At 37.8% G+C, this 12,674-nt stretch overlaps 1 protein-coding gene across 2 annotated transcripts in view; it reads left to right on the plus strand.

The window, feature by feature from the left end:
* The first annotated feature begins 12,356 nt into the window (after window positions 1-12,356).
* The window catches only part of lypd6.L (LY6/PLAUR domain containing 6 L homeolog), a 40,244-nt gene continuing 39,926 nt past the window's right edge, over window positions 12,357-12,674 (plus strand). Inside the window, exon 1 of one of the 2 annotated variants that reach the window (XM_018235761.2) lies at window positions 12,357-12,503. The gene's annotated coding sequence lies outside the window, so the exon portion shown is untranslated. Of the gene's footprint in view, window positions 12,621-12,674 lie in introns of both variants that reach the window. The other variant, XM_018235760.2, reaches the window with a different exon arrangement.

Consider the following 12,674-nt stretch of genomic DNA (forward strand, 5'->3'; position numbering starts at 1 on the left):
TTGTCTTTTAATTTAATGTGAAAAACTTTACTTTGACTTTACTGAGAATCAGAACAGTAAGTAGCTTTACCTTGGTGCATTTAAGGACACGTAAACCCAAAAAATAAAACAGAAATCATTAGTCCAGAAAAGGACAGACAAATAAAAATAACTGAATAAAATTACAAATAAATTGAATAACACTGAAAATGTTAAATGACTGTATATTGGAAAATTGCTTTCATGTCATTCATTAAGCAAAATTTTATTATGGGGTTTACACCCTCTTTAAACATTGTATTAGGCTGATTGGACTTTTCCAAGACCTATTATTTATACCAAGAGCATTGCTCCCCCCATTATCTATTTTTTTGCAGAATAACCGAAAATTGGACAAAATTATTGAAAAGGACTTTTTGTTTTGCTTCAGAGGCTAGAATTACTGGTGAAATATACCCACATGCTATATTAAGATATACCAGAGATCTGTAGGAATATGTGAAAGTGTCAGATTTCCCCTTATGAACTATCTCCCCAGGTTTGACACTGACTAATAACAAAGAGCACAGTCACAACCTATAGGCAAATGTAAAATATCTAAAGGTTAAATGGTGCATATTTTTGTCTCATTTGTGTGGTCTTAAATTTCCAGCACTTAAAAAAACCCATGTGTGCTTTAACAAACTGCACCTCCGATGCGCCTTCAAACATGAGCAATAAATCTTTTCACACATTTTAGCGAAGAGATAAGATCACAAGTGGAGATAAATAAAGGGAGATTGCAGTTGTCTTGTAGTCTGTTCAGAATGAATCACCAATGAATTATGTATCTATAATCTGCAGAGGAAAGTATTTTAGACATGTAAAACAAAAAATAAATGCAAAGTGAAAATAAAGCCCAGCTGACCTGCAACTCAACCTGGACCCACTGACATGCAGTTTTACCCACACAGACCCAAGACCTGCTCCACCTAGTAATCTAGAAGTGAAATTACTATAACCCAACTGGAAACAGTCCCATTGGAACATATTATCATTATTAATTATTATTAAAGGACATATACCCTACTCAACTACCTATGCCAAGGGGCTCATGGATGACCCTGCTGGGAAATTGGGGCTTTTCTGTCCATAACCTGATTGCTTTGTGGGTACGCCATTGACAATATCTCACATACATACACATCGTTTCTTTATGGCGTCAATTCTTTAGAGAACCTTACAATTGTATGGAGAAAATGTGCTGGTGAATTTTTGCAAAGAATTTACCCCAGTAACATTTTAGCACATTACACTCACAACGTTGTACAAATTTAAATAAATATGCAATGTCTTGTGAAAATACATCTGGCATATGAGGCGAACTTTGGACAAAATTCAGACTTTGACTATGACTGAATGTTTGATACAGTTGTATTCCATGTCTGTAACCTTGTTATGAGCAAAGCCAAATATTGACTCTCAAAGAGGAGGCATTGAAAGTCTGGCAACCACTATTTTAGGGCTCCATTAAGTTGTACCAGTAAAACATGGATCATACTCTTATATCATTGCTTCATGTTAATATATCAGATGTTGTTTTTAAGGATTATAAACTGTTCCATGCAAACATACACAGAACAGCCTATAGAATATATGCTGATAGCACCAATTATGTTATCAGTAATAATTGGTGGTCAGTTATGTAATTTTGGCACATTGACTTTTGTGTTTTTTGAGGAAAGTTATATAAGGATATTAGTAGTCACCTTGGAGTTCCATCTGTATAAAAGGCGTGCAGACATATCTTTATAGTGTTGAACTTCTTGGTGACTTTTAAAATCCTTATAAGATACATTATCTCTTATAATACGAGTAATATTTGGAGTTCCTTGTATAACTCAGCCTGCAGCCTTGTGCCTTTATATGGTCACAGAATTCCTAAGTTACTTCTAATATTCTTATAATTTACAGTAGAGGGTACATTATCCGTTATAATACATGAGCGATACTCAAAGTTCCTTGTAATCTAAGCCTGCAGCCTTGTGCCTTTATGTGGTCACAAAACTCCTCTGTGACTGCTAATATTCTTATAATTTACAGTGGCAGGTACCAACATTCAAACTATTAAGAAAAGCATTTTTAAAATGACACTACCCCCATGTGAAGGCAGACAGCAACATGGCATTTTTGCTGTTACCAACCCTACATTAAGCTTGCATTACATTAGGCATGCCGACTCATTGTCCCCTGAGGAAGATACGGATTTCTCACTTATTTGACATTTCCTATTGTAGAAGGGGAAATCACAGTCAAACAAGACAGTACAGTTTTGAGCTTAAGGGAAGATTTCCAACTTTACACATGAAACACATTAAAGAATTCTAACAGACGAATATGTTTGCTGTGGCATGAAACCATATACATTAATCATGGCTAGAATTTACTTTTATTTAAAGAAACATTTATAAAAAGTATTATTATATAATCTGTTTTAATCTTTTTATTTTTTCATACGTGCTCGAGGCATAGTTTTGAGCACCACCAACAGCGAAAACCACAGCCATGAAAACATGTTGTAACATTGTCAGGAACTTTCTAGTTTGAGAATTTTATGCTGCAATGTTACACAGATATTAGTGATGTCTGGTCCTACCCAAAAACCTGGTAGACCTGATAATCAGGTGAGGTTGGACTGAAAAACTAGGCCCCATGAATGGTGGGTGGTGGACCACACTCAAGGCATGGTCCTTTGCTAGGATTTCCCTAGCAGCTCCTTCCCTTGCAGACACCATCATGTTGGGTTAAATACTGAACCCCATGTAGCATAGACAGCATGAAATTCTTTGACTACCACAGCAATCCACAGTGGTCAAATAATGATATAAATACAATAATCACTTTCGTATCTCAACAACCTGACATAAACAGGAATATGCTTAAAGTGCCCTGCCCCTGAGTACAGTTTATTTTCCCATCCTTTTAAAATATATTTTAGGTTTTCAAGTGTCCCAAGCATTGTAGAGCTTAATACACGCAAAATGACATGGCCTTGGCTGTCTGCCAACACAGATGAAGGGGGACTTATTTTCTGACCTCAATTGCTTGATACACCCATATATAAATCACTAGTGCTGCTCTCAAACCTTTGATTATTTAAGCCCATGGGGGCATTAGATTTCATTTCACAGTACTTAATTCACACCTTTATGTCCCTTGAATACAACCACAATATTCTCTCTATTCATGTAGGAAACTGGTGGATTTGGGAGGAGTGTGGCAGTCACAGGACCAGTAACCTGCTGAGGCAGTTGTGTTCGCCGTGGTTCACTTGGCATAAAGTTTTGGATACAGCAAGTTCGTACAGACCTATATTTAAACAGCAGGGTATTTGTTAAAATAAACTTTTCACATGGGGCTGTGTTTTGGTTTCTACATCATTTCGTTTCTAAAAAATCTTATTAAAACAGAGATGAAGTTTCCTCCAGACTGGTGGTGGTGGAATGGGTTAAAGATAACTGAGCACCTATCTCTAAGAAACCTCTCTAAGAAATTACCTTGTACTTTGAATTATGATAAAACATTGTCCACCACGATGCATTCAATCACAATTTGTGCCTTTTGAGTTGCTCAAAGTCCTAGTAATTGTAAAAGTGTTTATCTGGACCAACCTAACACTAAGCGGCACAACATGGCTTTCCCATGCTGCCTGAATGTCCTGCCTCCTGTAGAACTGGGGTGGCAGATGCTGTTACTGTTGATGAGACTGCTTCATGCTCTCCCACAGTAATAAGAGTCAAGAGTCAGTTGTAGTTGAATCACAACACACACGTCAGCTCCTCCCTTGAAATAACAAAGGGCACATGCAAACTCTGTGCAAATGTTAACTGCTTGAAATTGAACCTCCTAGGACCTCCACTCCTCCTCTGAGTGGACAGCTATTTCTAATAATACAGACATGGAACAATGATTTTATCTGATGGTCTCTTTCCAAAAAAATACATTTTCAGGTGGCATCAAAATTTGTTGGAACATGAAGCTGTCTCATCCTGAAAAAGATAAGTGATTGACAGCTTGGCTTCTAAAGAGCAGAAGGGTTTGCAGTGCTGGTGGTCTTTGTAGTAGGCACATGATGATCTATCTCGGCTAACAAAAAGCTCCCTTCGGATACAAGGTGGAAGTGCAAGCAAACTGAAATGGCATCCAATTAATCTCGCTTCATGCTTGGTGTTTAATTGTATTCTTATTCTATGTTGGGGTACTGGGATAGTTTAAGGTGTACTTCACACATCACAATATTTTACCTTTTTGTCTGCCCTATACTGCATGGAAAGAAATTTGGTATGCTACACAGCCATAAAATGATTATACCAACCCACAGATCAGAGACAACAGATAAATTCCTATAAGTTAGAAAGAGAAGAATACGCTGTAATCAACTGAGTAGTGAAATAAAAGTTGGTGATTGAAATACCATAAGTCTCTGTTTCACTGGTTTTATGGGTAAATGCTGCATTATGGGTAAAACATGATAAATACATCTAAAAGCACATTTTGCACACTGTATTTGTAAATGAGCCTCATGTGTGTCATAGCCCATAGAGTGTTGTGTTTAGCCCCACAAATTTACCAGTTCCCCTTATTTAAAAACACAGGCCATAATAATTTATCTGGCTGGCCTCTTGGGGTAACATTCACACTTTGCTATTGGACATTGTTTTGGCAAGATAATCCCCTGAACTATCAGGTTCCTTTCTGATTTTCTGACTGACTGTGTTGTAAGTTCATTGCCTCCATTTAAAATACTCATTAGCCTCCCTATTAGTTGTCAGGCCAGTAAATAACTGAGTTAATTCTAGCAGCAATCATAATTAAGCCAACAGACTTTCTTTTATGTTGTCTTTTTGGCTCTTTGATAAAAAGCAGCTGGTGGAAAAAATGTAAAACACTTTATCCCTAAATCTTCACTTGAAGCTCATTCTGTGGGCTAGGAATCCTTTGGTGATCATCGGTGATCCAGAAATGCACTTTACTGCTGTTGAGTTCTCTTGTCTGGGTTGCTTCAGCAATGATGTGTAATCCTGGGAATGTAACATGGAAAAGCTGCAAATTGGTTGGGTGATATCCATCTTATTTAACTCCCTCTTTGGTACAAATTTAAGCCTTCTTAGTAATCTTCAGCACTGCTACGCAAAACTTTGTTCCAAGTGCAGTTTCTAGACTACAGTAAATAAAACCCTAGCAGCCAGATAGCTGGCTGAGCCAAACTGGAGAGCTGCTAAATATAAAGCTATATAACTGATAAAACCACACAAATAAAAAAAGAATACCAATTGTAAATTGTATCAGAATGTCAACGTCTACATCATGCTAAAAGTTAAAGTGAATTGCCCCTTTGATAATAAGGCAACAATAGTGATTTTGCAAACAATTTTAGGTACAATATATAAGGTACAATTTGACTGTCTGCATCAGTAGAGCTGTTTTACCATTGTTCTCATATGACAACAGCTGGTGTTTTCATTTACTCCAGGGGACCTGTCAGTCACAAATTAAACCAAGCAGCTTTTTTCATCACAGAGCTATTGATGTATATGATGCTTAAACTGTAACCAACAGACACCAAAGCAGTGTGTAGAACAATCTGAGAAGGGCTGCTCCTGCAGTATTGAGATTAGCAAAATGGAATACCTGTATGCTGACATGGTATATGTACAAATGTAGGCTGTTTTTGCAGAATTGTGCTTAATACAGGGGAAAACATCACAGGAGCTAATGAGAACCTGACTTGCTCCACTACTGACCTCTGGCTGCAAAAGTTAATAGTAAAATATGTGAGACATCAATAATATGATATTTTGTGCAAACCTCTGCATTTAATTAATTGCACTGCTATAAATGTGTGTTATATCATGAATGTGGTTGTTGGCAGCCTGATAGCAAACATTAAGGGGGTTATTTATTAAAATACAAAATGTTTAAATTCTAAAAAAATTTGAATTTTTTTTCACTAGAAAACTCAAATTTTTAGAGGAAAACAAACTAGAACTTTTCGAGATTTATTATACCCGATGCTGCAAAAAGGTCTAATCCGAAAATAGCCATCTCAGACCTGCCGAGGTCCTGTATAAATCAATGGGAGAGGCACCTTTCTCAATTTGAAGTTTTCATGGTATGCACTGGGTTTTGGGCAAAAACTCTAAAAAATCAAGGGATTTGGGAAAAAAGCACCAACAATTCAAGCAATTTGGGAAAAAGCCCTAAAAATTTGAGAGATTCTATTTTATCGAGTTTTTCCTCAATCCGAATAGATTGAGTTTTTTTTTATTAATAAATAAGATAAAATCAGGCATGGTAGTTTGGTCATGTTTTTTTTTAAAATAAAATACGAGTTACATTCAGATTTTAGTAAATAATCCCCTAAATATCACAGTTGAGCGCTGGAAAGGCACAGAGCTATGTAGCTGCTAGATAAGAAGAAGCCTGTGTAGCAGAGAACCATGCAGGAGGCAAGGAGGGTAGAGAACTAGAGAGTAGAGAGCCATAGAGCATGAAAGGGAGGTATAAAGTAGTATGGCAAGCAGGAGATGCACAGAACTGTGCAATGGGTAGGACAAGTAGAGAGTCATTAGCTGTGTGGCACATAGGAGAGGTATTGAGCCGTCGAGGAGGAGTTAAGAGAGCTGTGCTGCAAGAAGGAAGGGTGCAGAGCCTTTCAGTAGGAGGCAGGGATAAAAAGGGACATTACGTGGGGAGATAGAGATTGGTGCAGCAAGTAGAGGAGTTAAGATAGCCATGCCTATAAAAATGTACCTTCTTTCACCAGGTCATCCTGTAGCAGTCATTTGTCATTGTCAAACACCCATAAGAAACAAACAGCAAAACAGCAGGAAAGGAGGTAAAAAACATCAAACTAGCATGAAGAAGAAGCAGAGAACTATGCAGCAATAAAGGGTAGAGAGTAAAAAAGCAAGAAGGAACAGATAATCATGCAGCAGATGGGAGAGGTAAAGAACAAAGCAGCAGATAGAACAGGTAGAAAACTGTGCAGAATAAAGAAATGAGTAAGATCCATGTAGCAGATGGGAAACCTAGACATTAGTATAGCAGGAGGAGGTTAATAAAACTATGTAGCAAGTGGGAATTAAATTAAATTAAATTATTAAAGTAATTAATTAAAGTATTAAATCTGATCAAGTGGTCTCATCCCAAGCAGCATGGAGACCTTTTTTTGGGTATTAATGCAAAGGTTAAGAATCCATGCAATAGATGTAGAAACCATGCAGTAGTCAGAAGTGTGTGTAGGGATTTCAATTAGAGAATAGGGGATTTTTCCTCTCAAATCTTTACACTAGTACATTTTGGGACATCCGATCAGATATCATTAGAGCAATAGTGGGTCCCTTTATCATATTGCAACAAATACCTGGTTACAGCAAATGAAAAATGTATATATAAATGTATATAATGTGTGAATTGTGTTATTCTTCCAAAGCAGTTCTTTGGATTAATGTTATTGTTTGGGGAAATACAGAGTGACCGGACCTTTATGTTGATATAATAATACACCCAGGTGAAGCAGACAGGTGCAGCTACGGATCACTGTTGGCGTTTGGGACACCTGCACCCTCTGTCTGTGCTTGACATCACATTTGTAACAATCACAAGCATGTGTTGGGGAAAGGTGCAAGTAGCACAGGTGTTTCCATACATTACAAGTGACCATTAAGTCACATTCCTGCCTCTCTGAGATGCCAGACATGTTGCATTCTGACAAAGAATACAAACTCTCATTCATGAGCAGCGGAACAGACAGCTCTGCCTCCTGCTTCACTGGGACATCCAGTCCCTTTTTAACCCATACATAAATCCAGGAGGATACCTGAAGTTTTAAAAGTGATGTAAACCCCAAAATACAATGTTGCCAGAATGCCAGAAAATATAATTCTATATGCTCAGTATACACTTCATTACACTTTTGTAATAATTTTACCGTAATTGAAATTTAAAGCACTATGTTTGCCCCTTTCTGCACCGCTGGTTCTGTCTCTTGAAACATTGTAACAAAAGTCAGCTGGGGAGGGGCGAAGAGGGCCTCCCCAGAAATTAATTCACCCATGTTCATACCTTATAGAGATCATTCAGAGTTATATAAAAAAATAAATGTTGAAATGTACTGTATCTGTATCATAATAATAAATTCTACCCATACACTCTTCGTTACTGCAGCAAAATTGCATATTAAATGTCACTTTGGAGAAGAGCAGAAATTTGGAAATATATATATATACTGTATATATATATAACAGGCTTAATAATAAGGTTATATTTATGCAATATAGATAACATAGCACTCAGAGAATATAAATATAATATTATTTTAGTAAATGGGATGGTAACTCCTGGAAAAGGGAAAATGTAATTATGCAGGGAACCAATATAAAGACTTTTCTTTAAAGGAGCAGTAACACCAAAATTGTATCAAAGTAATTAAAATATAATGTATTGTTGCTTTGCACTAATAACAGATAAAACACCATTGTGTTGGATTGGATTATCTGTTATGTGCTATGTAACCTGTGCAATTTCCAGAACCTACCAGCACACCCTGGCCTCTCCAGCATAAGTTGGCCCGGTGCACAGTCAGAAGGGATCGGCAACCCCAATTGTAGTCAGCGTAATAAAAGAAAAACTGGCACTCAGAGCTCGATGCATGCGGGCAAAGCTCTGCGTGTTTATTACAATGTAACGTTTCGGGGGCGGGCCCCTTCGTCAGACCAAGGGGCCCGCCCCCGAAACGTTACATTGTAATAAACACGCAGGGCTTTGCCCGCATGCATCGAGCTCTGAGTGCCAGTTTTTCTTTTATTACTATGTAACCTGTGCCCTTTCTCCTTTTTTTCCAGCTTGAATGGCTGCCATAATGGCTACACAGCAGCTTGTTTATATAAATTATAGTACAGGTATGGGACCTGTTATCCAGAATTCTAGGTCCTGGGGTTTTCTGGATAATGGATATTTCTGTAATTTGGATCTTTATACAATACGTAAACTAGAAAATCATGTAAACATTAAATAAACCCGATAGATTGGTTTGCTTCCAAAAAGGATTAATTATATCTTGATTTGGATCAAGTACAATGTGTTATTAACTTTGTTATAACTGTGTTATTATTACAGAGAATTTTTTTTGGATTATTTGCATAAAATGGAGTCTATGGAACACAGCTTTTCCATAATTGGGAGCTTTGAGAATAATGGGTTTCCAGATAACGGATCCCATACCTTTAGTTTTTCTGAAGCAAACACGCAGCTTTTACCAGTGCATGCTAATAGTATATTATATATTAATTACTTTAAAACTCTTTTGTTACTGTTCCCAGCAATATCAGAGTTCTGTGTAAAATATGAGTATGACTACGAGGATAAAATATTCATCTTGGTTGTTGCGCAGACAAAAGAGCTGTGAGGATTACTGTACCCCAACGCAGAGGCTGATTATAGTTAAGCTTCATATTCTCCAAATAATTCCCTAAATACTCATGTCTTTTCATAGACGTACTAAGTGATTGTATGTATCACTCTGGCTTTGACATAGGGGATTTGAAATGTCAGGCCTGTGTGTTACTCTTGGCTCTGCGCCTCTTTATTTCAGAGATAGAACACTTAGCAGCTTTGCATGTTACCAGTGAAAAGCCTGATGTTGGGTGAATTTCAGTTATCCATTTTTCTTTTGCTCACTCTGAAGTGTATAACAGATGTTGCTGTGCTATTGTCCTCCAGTGTTCTAAGTATGGAGATCTGACCACAATCCTGCAGTTCTCTAAGAACTACAACATGTAAAACTGCAGTGTTTATGATGGGCAGCCCTCACAGTGTTACTGGCTCCATCATACATACTAAGATCCACATGTTTAGTGATGTCATCAAACAAGCATATTTTAGTCCAGTGCACTGGATGATCCCATCATTTCCCCCCCAGGTCAATAATCAAATCATACTGAGGACAATGCAGACCCGACTAATAGAGCAGCATCAACATGGCCATGTGGTCCTTTTGTAACCTGAGTGATAGATACCTGTAAGATTGCACTCTGAAGACACCGAATGGAACAATATCCTGAAGTGCGTCAAATAAGTAAAACTGAATGCTCTTGTCTATGTTTGAAACTTTATAAGATCTAAAATAAAGACAGAAATCAAGTTTAGACTTGTGATAAATATTCGTTCAATGTTAATACTTTACTTGCTTCATTATACGTTTGGGAAACATTGGTTTCTTTACTGTAGGTCCAATTACTTGTGCTGTTTATGGCAAATGAATTGGAGTCAGTCTCTTGCCTTACCTGAAAGAAAACTGTCTGACACCATAAAATAACCCTTTTTATAACCATCATAATATATTATCTTTGAATGATATATATAATTTTGCCATAAAAGTATTTGCCTGATGCTTTTACATTACCTTTCTTACCCCCATGTTCCTCTATGAGGGGGCTGCCATATTTGTGCAGCAGTAGTTGGTTAGCACTAGAAACTCTAACTGACAGACTGAGATGGGACTGTCAGGTTGGCTAAACATCCGTGGGACCGTCAGGTTTAGGAACTTCAAGTAATAATTACTTACAAAAGCAGAACTATTAGCAAAAATCGATCCATGTGACCTATATGTAACTTTTAATGTAGATTAATATTTTGAAAATATTTTTTTAGTGTCAGTATCACATTAAAAGACTCCATTATTGTCAATTAGCTCCAGCACCAGCAAGTACACGAGGCAGGGTGGGTGATTGCTTTTGACATTTGGCTGGGGTATTGTCAAGTCTGGCCCTTTACTTAACCTCCTGACCCATCTCTACACTTGGCTGCTTTTATCTCTTAGCAAAGACAATATGGATACCAGGGAAGATGGATGAAAAGGCCACATGGCTCATTATCAACAATTTATTTTTTATTGTCTAATTTCTATAGTGCTGAAACAGTTACAGAGGGATTATATGTCATTCACATCATTATTAAAGGGGTTGTTCACTTTTGAGTTAACTTTTAGTATGATGTAGAGAATGATATTTTGAGACAATCTGCAATTGGTTTTCATATTTTATTATTTGTGGTTTTTGAGTTATTGAGCTTTTTATTCAGAAACTCTCCAGTTTGCAATTTCAGCAATCTGGTTGCTAGGGTCCAAATAACCATAGCAACCATGCATTGCTTTGAATAAGAGACTGGGATATGAAAAAGAGGAGGGCCAGATCAGAAAGGTGAATAATAAAAAGTAGCAATAACAATATATTTGTAGCCTTAGAGAGCATTTGTTTTTAGATGGAGTCAGTGACCCACATGTAAAAGCTGAAAATGCAAATAATTAAAAAGCTATAAAAAATAAATAACGAAGACCAATTAAAAAGTTGCTTAGAACTGGCCATTCTATAACATGCTAACTTAAATGTGACCCACCCCTTTAATATGTATCATGTATTCTACTCATATGCGAATGTTTGAGTTGCCCCTTTTGGTAACCACTAAGGATGGAATGAACAATAGCTATAGGCAACAGTGCAACAAGGGCCAACAGGACATTCCTATCAGCATATTTACATAAACAGAGAGAGAGAAAGAGAGACATGCACATTACAGGTCGTTATTGTCATTAGAAAGACATCCTTCTTTCTAGTTTATATAAGCAAATATATGTATATCCATTTGCTAGGGTGCGATATATTAGCAACCAGGCAGTGTTTAGAACGACAGAAAGGAAGCTGCGTAGAAGAGAGCGTAAATAGATAATAAAAAGTAACAATAACGATGCACTTGTAGCCTGAAGGAGCAATCGTTTTCTTGGCTGACCTCCAATGGAATGCTTGAAAGAGGAAGAAGATAAGCAAATAATTCATCTATAAAAAATGAAGAGCAATTGCAAAGTTACTGAAAATAGGACCGTCTAAAATATACTAAAAGGTGAACTACCTCTTTAGTGACAGGGGTCCCTGTTAGCAGCAACTTTAATTGGAATAACTGGGGGCACTACAGCAAATACAAATACACTAAAGTGTTTTCCTTGTATTGTTGTGCCTAAAAAAATCCAGCATGCTATTGTCTTATCACTGGCATCTTCCTAATACTGCCCTGCTGCAACATGTCCTGCAACTCTGCACCAGATTGTTCCTTTTACACACATTCACTTACATTGTGACACACTCACTGTAAAACACACACACACACACAGTACAGAAACAAACTCACTGTTCTTGTTGTGTAGTTGCTGTGATAGGAGGGCAGCCCGGTATTGTACTAGCACCAATAGGAATGCGAGATTGTCACAATACCCCACGCCTGCCGTTCTCTGATTGGTTGCCCGGGGCTGAGGGAGCAGCTTAGTGTTAGGGAGTTAGTGCTAATGTATGCAGAGGCAGGGGCTGTATGAGCCTAGCTAGCTGCGCTTTCACTGGGACAATATCAGGGGGTTTGGGGTGGGGGAGGCAACCTGGACACCTTACTGCAGGACTGCGGCTGGGAATACAAGGAGGACCCCATGGGTGTCCAGGGTAAGTGCCCGGCTTAGTGTATGGACTAGTGGATCCTGAGATGTGAGATCTGACAGCCCTGCCTTGGGGAGCCTGGAAAGTACAGGGAAGTCTAGGGACCCATTCCTCTCCTATAAAGTAAGTCCTTTCTCTTTCCTTACTCACCTAACAACACTGGGCTGCACATAGAGG

Source organism: Xenopus laevis, chromosome 9_10L, assembly GCF_017654675.1.
Source record: "Xenopus laevis strain J_2021 chromosome 9_10L, Xenopus_laevis_v10.1, whole genome shotgun sequence".
Classification (NCBI taxonomy): Eukaryota; Metazoa; Chordata; class Amphibia; order Anura; family Pipidae; genus Xenopus; species Xenopus laevis.